Source organism: Octodon degus, unplaced genomic scaffold, assembly GCF_000260255.1.
Source record: "Octodon degus isolate 3935 unplaced genomic scaffold, OctDeg1.0 scaffold00008, whole genome shotgun sequence".
Taxonomy (NCBI): domain Eukaryota; kingdom Metazoa; phylum Chordata; class Mammalia; order Rodentia; family Octodontidae; genus Octodon; species Octodon degus.
This window is the reverse complement of record NW_004524584.1, coordinates 1623716-1634141: the sequence shown is the minus strand read 5'-3', so window position 1 is coordinate 1634141 and position 10426 is coordinate 1623716. Positions and strand designations below refer to the sequence as shown.

At 42.0% G+C, this 10426-nt stretch overlaps 1 pseudogene; it reads left to right on the top strand.

Annotated features, from left to right (window-relative positions):
• The first annotated feature begins 626 nt into the window (after positions 1 to 626).
• Positions 627 to 1365, top strand: LOC101585504 (annotated as a pseudogene).
• Positions 1366 to 10426: the final 9061 nt, after the last annotated feature.

Genomic DNA, 10426 nt, shown 5'->3' with positions numbered 1-10426 from the left:
AGCATGTACTGAAGTTCAGGTGCAGATCTACAAAGTTTGGATTTTTCCAGTTGTGTGTGCGTTGGGTCTGGCTGTTGTGCTCATCTTCTTCCTGCTGCTACCCTTTGGGGTGAACCTGTTGCTCCCCTCTGGCAAGATGTTCTGCTCCTGGACTAGCTGGATCGTTCTGTCCCCTACACTCTCTGCAGGGATTGCAGCTGCAGGCTTTCACCCAGGCCTGTATGCCAGGCCTGAGCTGAGTCTGGAGGGGAGAAAGTAGAGTAGGGGGGAGAGACAGCTCTCCCACACACTCACTGGGCCTGGTCTAGGACTGGATCTGGGGTTTTTGGAACGTGACAAAAATTCCTCCTCTTTGGGCGGCTTGGGGGGTTACTATGGAGTGGGGGGCGGTGTCCCAAGGGGGTAAAGGAGTCTCTCACCCATGCTGTACCTGTGCTGGTCCCGGTAGGTCCTGCAGGTGCAGGGTAGCCAGAAGCTCTCCCACACACTCACTGGGCCTGTGGTAGGACTGGATGTCTCTTCCTGTTTTGTAAGAAGTTCCTGCTATATTTTACAACATGCACTTAGCAGGGAAATTGGGTATCAATAAAATGTCAACCTATATCCTCTGACATTGGGCAATAAAGATGGTGATTGCAATGAGCAATTACTGGGAAGATCTTGGGAAACAGGCCCAACACTTGGAAAATAAATTTGGCCTGAAACTAGTTTCCTTCAGTAAATTTTGTACAGGTTATGGTCACAGCAGCACCATAGATGGAAGATGTGGCAGGTATAGTTCTGACACAGCACCCGTTTTAAATGGATCAAGCCAAGACAGAATGTTTGAGACAGTGGCAATTGAGATTGAATACTTTCGGCAAGGCTTACAAGGGTATCCCTTCCTTGAATGCAGTATTGATGCATTTGTTACAGTGACACAGAGATATATTATGGAATCAACAAATGAATTTTATAAAAACAAATCAAACTTTGTGGCAGTATAAGAAATATAAGGGAGGGAGAATCTCATGGGATCAGCATGCAAAGATACTGAGTCATACACAAGTGGGTCTGGAGTAAGCAAGAGAACTATTATTGAAAGGACATGAACATCTTTGAAGCTCAGATTGTCTAATTGCAGAAATGATATGCCTTGCTATGGCAACAAGAGAAAATATGACTTCACAGAAAGGAATATTGAAGTCAAATCAAAGCAAAATAAGCACCTTGGCCAATTGTTGGCCTGCTGTGAGCAGCCTAATCCAGAGCATCAACCTTAGGAAATGGTGAGACTCACTCATCCTAGGTGGCGTAATTGGTATCTGTACCATTCCATTGCTGCTGTTTGCTTCCCATCAGTGGGGCCTCTCCAGGAACCCTTGACAACCACGGCCTTCATGCCCTGAGCTGGTGTAAGGAAAAGAAAACAGGAGAACTTGACTGCCCTGAAAACTAGCCTGACCAGCCAGGTGAATTCAAAACTGATAGTGAGGGCTGAGGATTGAGCGGAAGCTGGCTCTTCGGGCTATCTTTTATAACACACATTTTCCTGTTTTTAGTTTAAAAACAAAAAAAGGTTTTCAATTGTTTTTCTCTAGGAGGTGAGTAAAGCAATCAAAAACAAGACTTTCTGTGCTTTGGTCATGGTGTGGAAGCCTGATGGCAAGCAAGGCTCAGAGAGCTGGACTCTTCAGACCCCAGGATTCTTTCTACTATCCAAAGACTTTTTCTTTCAGCTACAAGATTGGATTGTGAATAAAAATAATTCTTGTTCTTTTATTTAACCCCATGATAATAAATTACTAGTCCTTTTTTGATAACCATGATAGGTTTCTACTTGGTATTCCCAAATCTCTTGGTAGTTAAGGAAAATTCCATTTTTTAAATAAATTCTTTAGGCTATCTTCAACTCAGCATGGCTCAGTTTAAGACAACATTGCAAAAAAAGACTTTTTGTCTTTCTCTTTTTCTTTCTTTTATTTGTTCATTCTTTCTTTTTTCTCCTGGGAATTGAACTAAGGACCTTGTGATTGCCATGCAGGCGCTGTGCTGCTGAGAAACATCCTCAGCCCTTCTTTGCTTTTTTTAAAATTATAGGTGCACTGGGGTTAACTGTGTTGCTGGGAAAATATCAAGGACAAGCCTTTTTAAAAAGGATCCAGGAAAAAAAAGTGGAGCCAGAGCTGGCCAGGTAGCTCAGTGGACTGAAGGGCCTGTTTAGGCAGAGCATAGTGGCTAGGGTTCTGTCCCTGGCATGCCATGCTGGCCCCACCCCAAGGGTGCGCTGAGATAACGATTGAGGTTGGGAGTGGTGATGCTTGCCTGTAATCCCAGTGCTTGGGAAGTTGAGAAGAAGAGGATCATTTTGAGTCTGGTCTATGTAGTGAGACTCTGTAGACCCTGTACTAAGAAAAACCCGAAGTTATAAATAAAATTAATTATTAAAATAATAAAATATCAAATGTGTAATGAGTACTTAAAATAGACATCAACATTTTCACATCAGCTTTTACTTGTTTACAAAACCTGAAAGATAATATCAAACATAAAATCTATGTGAACCACAATGTAAACACAAGTCTACTGTAGAAATAAGTTTCTCACACCTATGGCAGTCTTCACACTTCACAGCTGTGTGTTCTGTACACATGTAGTGCCTACACTGATAGCCTGTGTACTTTGTTGTCCTGTACTTTCTTACAGGCCCCAGTTGACATCTGCAAGGAACAACATGAGGCAAGGGCCTGTCAAGACTATCAGGCTCATGGAATTTATTATGCCTGGGTGCAGGGAGACAGAGAGTGAAAAAGGCCATCTATAGAGAACAAAGAGAAGCAGAATTTTTTAATAGGGCTTAAGAAAAGGTAAGGGATATTAGTCAGGAAGGTCTTAGTAAATATCAGTGGTCAAAGTTGTCTGGATGTTTCATGTCTCAGTGGGCAAAGGCTGGTGTGAATGCTTGGGTGTCTTTAGATGTAGTCCGTGTTCTATTTTATCTCTTTTATGACTTCCTGTGTTTGGCTAGGAGCCCAAGTGCTGAGCTAAGAGCAAATGACTTTGCTAGTGGGCAGGTTGGGTATTCGACAGTCGTGTCTGAATTGAACCTTACATTTTTGTCTTTTTGTTATTATAAACAAAAAGGAAAAAGTAGAAGAACAAAAAGGTGCCAATTTGGTTTGAAACTGTCTCATTGCTCTTTGTTTCTCAATAAAATTATGGGAAAAAATAAATTTAAAAAAAGAAGAAAAAGGGAGAGGGGCACCATTTCTCATGACTGCTTCTGCATGGCCCATAGGCTGAGTGGGCAACCTAGTGAGAAGGAAAACTTTGGGGAACTGTTTCATACCGGGGTGAGGAGAAGAGCAGCAGTTGCCAATTAATGGTTGTTTAGAATCAGTCTTGTATGGACTGTGATAGGATTCTGAAAAGCCAGGGCCTGAACAAGACAAGGGTTATACAGACCAATGGTCTCGCTAGGAGAAGGAGCTTTCAGGCCCATCTGGAGGATGTGTATGAGGGTCTGTAGAAAAGACTGTGTATACATGTGCGAGATGGGTGATGACAGGTGGAAGCAGAGCAAATCAAGGATGAGGGCCTGACTGAAGTACAGGCTAGTCAACTGATTTTAGCTAAGAGTTCCAAGAATGAACAGTAGAGAAAGGACACTCTTTTCAACAAATGGTATCTGAAAAACTGTGAGGGACAACTGTAGAAGAGTGAAATTGGACTCTTATGCCATAAGTGAAAATCACCTCAAGATGGGGTAAAGAATTAAAAAGTGAGGGCCAGGGAGATGGCTCAGTAGAATAAGCACTTGCCTGGCAAGTGCAAGGGCCTGAGTTTAATCCCCGGTTCTTAAAAAACAAAAACAAAAACAACAACAAAAAAATACAACCCTTCTGTTTCAGTGAGCTACCTTACCAGCCCATTTTTATTCTAAAACAGGGAATCACTCAGTTCCTACATAGCCCATGATAGGCTGCAAGTTGAGATTCTCCTGCATCAGCCTCTTAAAGTGTTGGGATTATAGGCCTGAGCCACCATGCCAAACTCATAATCTGTACTGCTATGGTTCTGGCTTTTCTCACTTCTTCTAATGGCAGCTAATGTTTTGATTGCATCGGATGTTTTCTTTAGACCTTTGTATTTTTGCTGTTGTTGCTTTTGCTAAGCAGTTTGCCACTTAATGAACACAGCACCACTTTGATCACCAGCATTCAGCTACTATGTTCTTGATGGCACTTTGCCTTGCTTCTGGATTTAGATAAAACTTTCTTGACATAAAACCTATAAACATTATTTAGTACCAGTTAGACAATATTTTCATTTAAGTCTCCTATTTATTTGCTGAGTAAATAAAAATCAAGGAATGGCAAATATCATGGGGTAACAAGGTAAAATTACTAAATATTGTTTTGGATTTGTTGTTTTAATATTTCTTTTCTGTACATTAAATTATTGTTATGAAGTAAAATTTTTATTATACTTGGGCTTATTTATGTATAGTAGGTTGAAACATAAAAAACAATGATCAATAAACTTGAAGACAGTTTCACAAGAAAAAAAAGTGAGAGCTGAAGCTATAAAATTCTTAGGAGAAGACAAGGAAAATGCTTTATGACATTGGTCTTGGAAATCATTGTAGAAAATTTCAGCAGCATGGGATAGGGTCTCAAAAAATTAAAATTAGGACTGCTGTTATACTGTTAAATGTATAACAGCAGTTCTACTTCTGGCTGTCTAAAACCATGGAAGTCAGGACACTGGAGGGCTATTTAGGACTCCCAATAGTTGATTATAGAACTATTCACGGTAGCCAAGATGTGGAAAAACCCAGATGTTCACCAATAGATAAGTAAAGGATAGGGTGATATGGTATATTATATAAATAAATGACATATTTGAAAGGGAATATTATTCAGTCTTAAAAATGAAGGAAATTGATACATGAACATGAGTGAAAGTAGTACATTAAGCTAAATGAAATAAGTGAGCCAGGAAAAGACAAATACTGTGTGATTCTATTTGTATGATGTCTTAGTGTTTTTTTTTAAGCAGCTACACAGATGAGGAGGTTGGCTACCACAGACTAGGCAGCTAAGCTGCTCAGAATAGAGGTTTATTTAGCTCCTAGTTCTGGAGTGGGTAAGCCCAAGAGCATGACCCAGGCATGCTGTGAGGGTCTTCTTTCTAGATTTACCTTGCAGAGAACATCACATAGTAAGGCAGAGCAAGCTTCTTGCTGGGGTTGTTCATCCCCTTCCAGCTATATCCTAGAGGCCCCACATTTTGACCTCATTTAACCCTAACTACTTTCCAAGGAACCCACCTCCAAGTACCATTATTTGGGGATTGAGTTTACAACACGTGAAATTTCAGGGACACATTCAAACCCTGGTGTAAAAAATACCTAAAGTAGTCAAAACCTTAGAGATTAGAATCATAGGAAGTAGATTTGTGATATTCCTATAGGGTAGGAGGTGGAAAGTAGAATGGGGAGTTATTGATCAATGAGCATAAGGCTTCAGGAAAGCAACATAAATAAATTCTGGAGATCTTCTATACAACATTATAGCTATTGTCTACAATGCTGTGTTGTACATATAAAATTTAAAAGGATAGAGCTCATGTGTAGTGTTCAAACTATAATAAGTTACAATTAAAAATAATAAAACAGTTTGTTTTGAAGAAAATGCTAGGGAAAAATAGCATTAAGTGGTTCCTGTCCCTCTTGTCTGAAGACTTGAGGAGTTGGAAATGCAGAGAGGTTGGACTGATGACATCTGATTTTGATGTCCAGTTGAGTGAGGACAACAGTAAGGACTCCCATCCACCACCATCTTCCTACCTACAAAGGGAAAAATAGGAACCAGCGGCCCCAGGCACTCCAAGGTCTATTCTTGACAGCTTCCTCCCTGAATAATAAACTAACACTGGTTAGTTTGCAATCACCAGCTAGTTATTCTTTCTGTCAAGCCTCAATTAGCTCATGAGAGCTCAGCAATGAGATGGGGGTCTCTGTGCAAGTTCTGGCTGGGCAGTGTTGGAGACCCTAAATTCATTCCAGTTCCCCAGGTTCTGAACTGATCACTTTGCCTGCATATTTTTGAAGTTTTTTTTTGTTTTTACCTACTTTGTAAAGTGGGAGAGAAGAATGTGCCGTCAATACTATAGAACGCTTATGAGGAGCATAAGTCAGATGTGAAGGTGTCTGGGGATGGCAACCAAGGAGCTCACATACTGATGTTTATCAGTGTCCTCTTTGGTGCTTCCAGTGAACAAAGTGCTATTGCTTCAAGCACTGCACTTGGAGAAAGCAAGTCTTGAGTTTGTTTTTCAGCAAGTGATCAGAGTGCTTCCAGAATCCTAAGAGCATTCTTAACTCGGGCTAAGCTCTGCTGCACTTCAATATGAAGGTGAAGTTGGGCAGTGTGAACTGGTAAACCAGCTGTCTGGACAGAATCCTCCCAGGAGCCATCGGCTACAATTCTGCCCATAGGCTGAGACTACCATGTGGAAGGCAGCTAGGAGCTATGCTGGGAAGGGGCTTGGCAGTTGTTCAAAATGACTGTTGGAGACACAGAAGTGAAAGGACATAGTCCCTGCCTTCCAAGAGCATGTAGCTGATGGAGATGGGCTTGCCTGTATCACAAACAATAGTAGGTGGGGAGAGAACTGCCTTACTGGTTTGTGGGATGGAGCTGTAGGCAAGAAGTTGGACTTCTTGGTTGCCATCCCCAGACCCCTTCACAGCTGACTTATGATCCTCATAAGGGTTCTACAGGATTGATTGCACATTCTTCTCTCCCATTTTACAAAGTAGGTAAAAACTGTCCCCTTCAGAGATTGGTTTCAGTTTGCTGAAACCAATATGTACAATTTTTTGTACCCAGGACATTGTGAGTATCATTGTGGAAGCCCTTGATTCTTATGGAGAGGGTTGCTTTTACTTAAGCTGACAAACTGTTGCTGTGTTCTGAGCAGCAGTGCAGACCTCTGCTGAGCTTTCACCATTAGCTAGTTCTAGCCTGCTGTGTGACTCTAGAGTTTATACATCAGCCAGAGCTCTGGCAGAGTATATATGAAGGACTCAGAGCTCTTCATTGTTGACTTACGACTTCCTAAAGTAACCCTTTTGCTCTTCAGCACCCAAAGTTTCCCTGAGCTTTATTCTGTGGTTCTTCAAGCTGAAAAAACTTGGTATCCTAAGAGAGCTTTAGTCACCTTACATAATGCTCACTAGAAGGGTTTTCTCAAGAGAATTTTGAACCATCTTCAAGCTCAAAGCCATTAACATGGCAAAACCCAGCCTCTCATTCCTCCTTCCAAATCTCAGCTCTTCTTCAAAAGATACCTTCTTTTGGGCTGGGGAGATAGCTTGGTGGTCTAAAGCACCTGCCTGGTAAGTGGAAGGACCCAGGTTTGATCTCTGGTACCACATGCTGTGCTGACTCTGGCACCCTGGTTGTGTGATGCAGGCCTCTAAAACAGGATGTGGTGGTGCATGCCTGTAATCCCAGTGCTGGGAATGCTGAGACAGGAGGATCACTATGAGTCTGAGCTGTGTAGCAAGACCCTGTACCAAATAAATAAAAAAATTTTAACAAATAAAAAGATACCTCCTTTTTTCATTTTCTAAAGCTTTTAGGTAGTTGGATTTTCTTCCTTAGAGTTAATGGTTATATTGCTGAGAGATTTGGTACAATAATTTACTTAACCATATCAGACATGAAGCTCCTACTTTTAAAAATTTCATCATTTTTAGAGTACAGCATTCCTTTTTAATTTTTATTTTAAATTAAGTTTATTGGTGCAATTTAGATATACATAAAATCATATTCATTATAGGGAATTTGTACCTACATGTGATATATTTTGATTCCTTTTTTTCCCAATCTCCTTCTCTCCCTTCAACCCCTCTTCCCATCCCTATTTTATAAAGCTTTGTTTCCTTTTTATCCTTTTTAAAAATCATTTTTTCTTTTCCCTTCCTTTCTTCCTTCCCCCCTCCTATCGTTTGAAGACTACCTCATGGCTGTTAGCTGTCTAATGCAGCTGCCACCATCACATCATGATGATGGGCTAGAAAGAAGATGGAGGATGGGATGTGCTTTCCAGTGGCATCAGCCACCCTTTAAAGATTTTTTTCCATATTCATACCTAACAATTTTCACTGACATTTGATCTGAATTTAATTGTGAGGTTATGAGTAATACATAATTATTAAGCTGGCCCATTCCTATTATCCATCAGAATTAGAGTGAAGTAGTACAAAAGGAAGGAAAATGGCTCTGAAGCAGGAAGCCCAAATCATCCCATTTCATAATCAAACTGCAAAGATAAAATGTGAATATGTAGTACTGCTAGATGCCACTCCTAGAAGACAAGTACTCTATGGATGTTGGCTTATTGCTGTACATTTCACAACAGACATAAGCTCAGGGCATTTGAGGAATTCTGGAAAGAGCTGCTTAGCCCAACATGGAATGTAGGGGTGTATCAAATGTCTCCAGAAAAGTCTCATGTGTGTGGAACATGATTGGGTTGTCACACCCAACAATGACATCATTTTTGGATGCATTCAGTAGCTGAAGTGCTGCTAAGTAGGTCCTGATGGAAGGTGGGTCACTGACTGGGGGACCTGGAGAGGTGGATTCTTGTTCCAGCTGCTCCCTAGTCTGTTTCCTGGCAGCCATGGTTGAGTGTCTTTTCCTCTGCTCTGCCCCTCTACCGTGCTGTATCCAACTTGGACCAGGGGCTGAAACCAGAAACCCAGGAAAACCTGTCCTCCTTTAAGTGTGAGTGTCAGATGTTTTGTCCTAGGGATGAGAATATGGCTGAGACAGGATGTCCATGAAGACTTCGTGGAGCTGGGACTCCTGAGTCAAACCTAAAAAACAAGTAACTATCAACTAGGTCAGAGAGGAGAGGAGACCCAGACAGAAGGAACCATGCTGAGTAAAGACTCAGAAGTAAGAAATAGCTGCCGTGTGGAGAGATGTACTCATACCTTGCTTAAAGAGATGGAGATGTGGGAGAGATACTTGAGGAGTGGATTCATCCCCTATGTTCAAAAGTATGTTCAGCATCTATTGGGAGACAGTTTCATATATGACCAAGTCGCAGTCAGTTGGAGAGACAGAGGCACAGACCCACACACATGTGTATTTTGCACTGCAGCCTACAGAAGGGAGAGAAGCCGGGCAGGAAGTGAGCCCAGCCCCAGGCACCATAGATCTTCCCTTTCTAGGTTTCAGGGCAGAGGTGGAGGTGTGGGCTGGATAGTCACTCTGGCCACCTGAGAGATCCAGACCCTCAGCTTTCATAACTCTTTTTCAAAGATAGAAGCTTTCAAAAACATACTTGACAAGCTTAGTCAAACAGGAAGTCAATAGCTGATAGTGTGGGAAGGAGGTGAGGGCTAGGACTCATTGCCTGGGCCCTTTCCTGTCTTTCCTCCCTCAGACCTTCTCTGGTCTGTCCTTAACTCTCAGGGCTCCATGCATGCAGGATTGAGAGGAGGTGTGCACCTCTGCACCAGATGTTCCTGGGGAGGGCTTGTGGGCTCCCCCTCTGCCCCTTTGCATGCAGATGAAACATTTCCAGTGTCAGCTGGGGACTTTCTTTTCTTTTAGGACATTTTGTTTTGTTTTATTGCTGTATTTTGATTTTAGATTTTTGAGACAGAGTCTCACCATGCAGCATAGGATGGCCTTGAATTTGCTGTGTAGCCTAGGCTGACCAAGAACTTGGCAGTCCCCCTGCCTCAGCTTCCTGAGTGCTGTAACTACAGGACTGCACCACAGTGCTTATTGTTCAGTCTTTCTTCTTTCAGCCTTTTTGCTAGAAGCATCTCTTAACTTACAAATTCTGGATGCCTCTGTTCCTCCTGACATCACTCTGGAGTAATTTGCTCAGTTGAGTTGTTTTAGTCTATGTGCTGCTGAAGTGAGTACACAATTCAGTTGTAGTTTGGGTTTTTTCAAGGGGAACAACACAATACAAGACACTTAATTGTAAGATTTTTTTTTTTTTTTGTGGAACTGGGGATTGAACTCAGATCCTTGCATTTGCCAGTCAAGCGCTTATCCTACTGAGCCATCTTCCCAGCCCCTTATAAGATTATTTTGTAATAGTCACCCCAAGAGTCAAATAAAAGAGGGCGCAGGAGTTCTTTGTGTGCTGGTCCTCCAACCCAGCTGAGGGCATGGATCTTGTGGCAGTATCCTGCATGAGTCCAGCTGAAGGCCCAGAGCCCATAACAGTGCCCCTCATGAGTCCAACTGGGGGCCAGGAGTCCATGATAGTGTCTCATGCAGGACTGTTTCACGGATCTGTGCTGGGAAGGCCCAAAGGTCGGTGGTGGAATGTAGAAAGTCTGCCAGCAGGACGAAGGATCTGTACCAGCAGGCTGAGGGAATTTTTTTTTTTTTTTTTTTTTTTT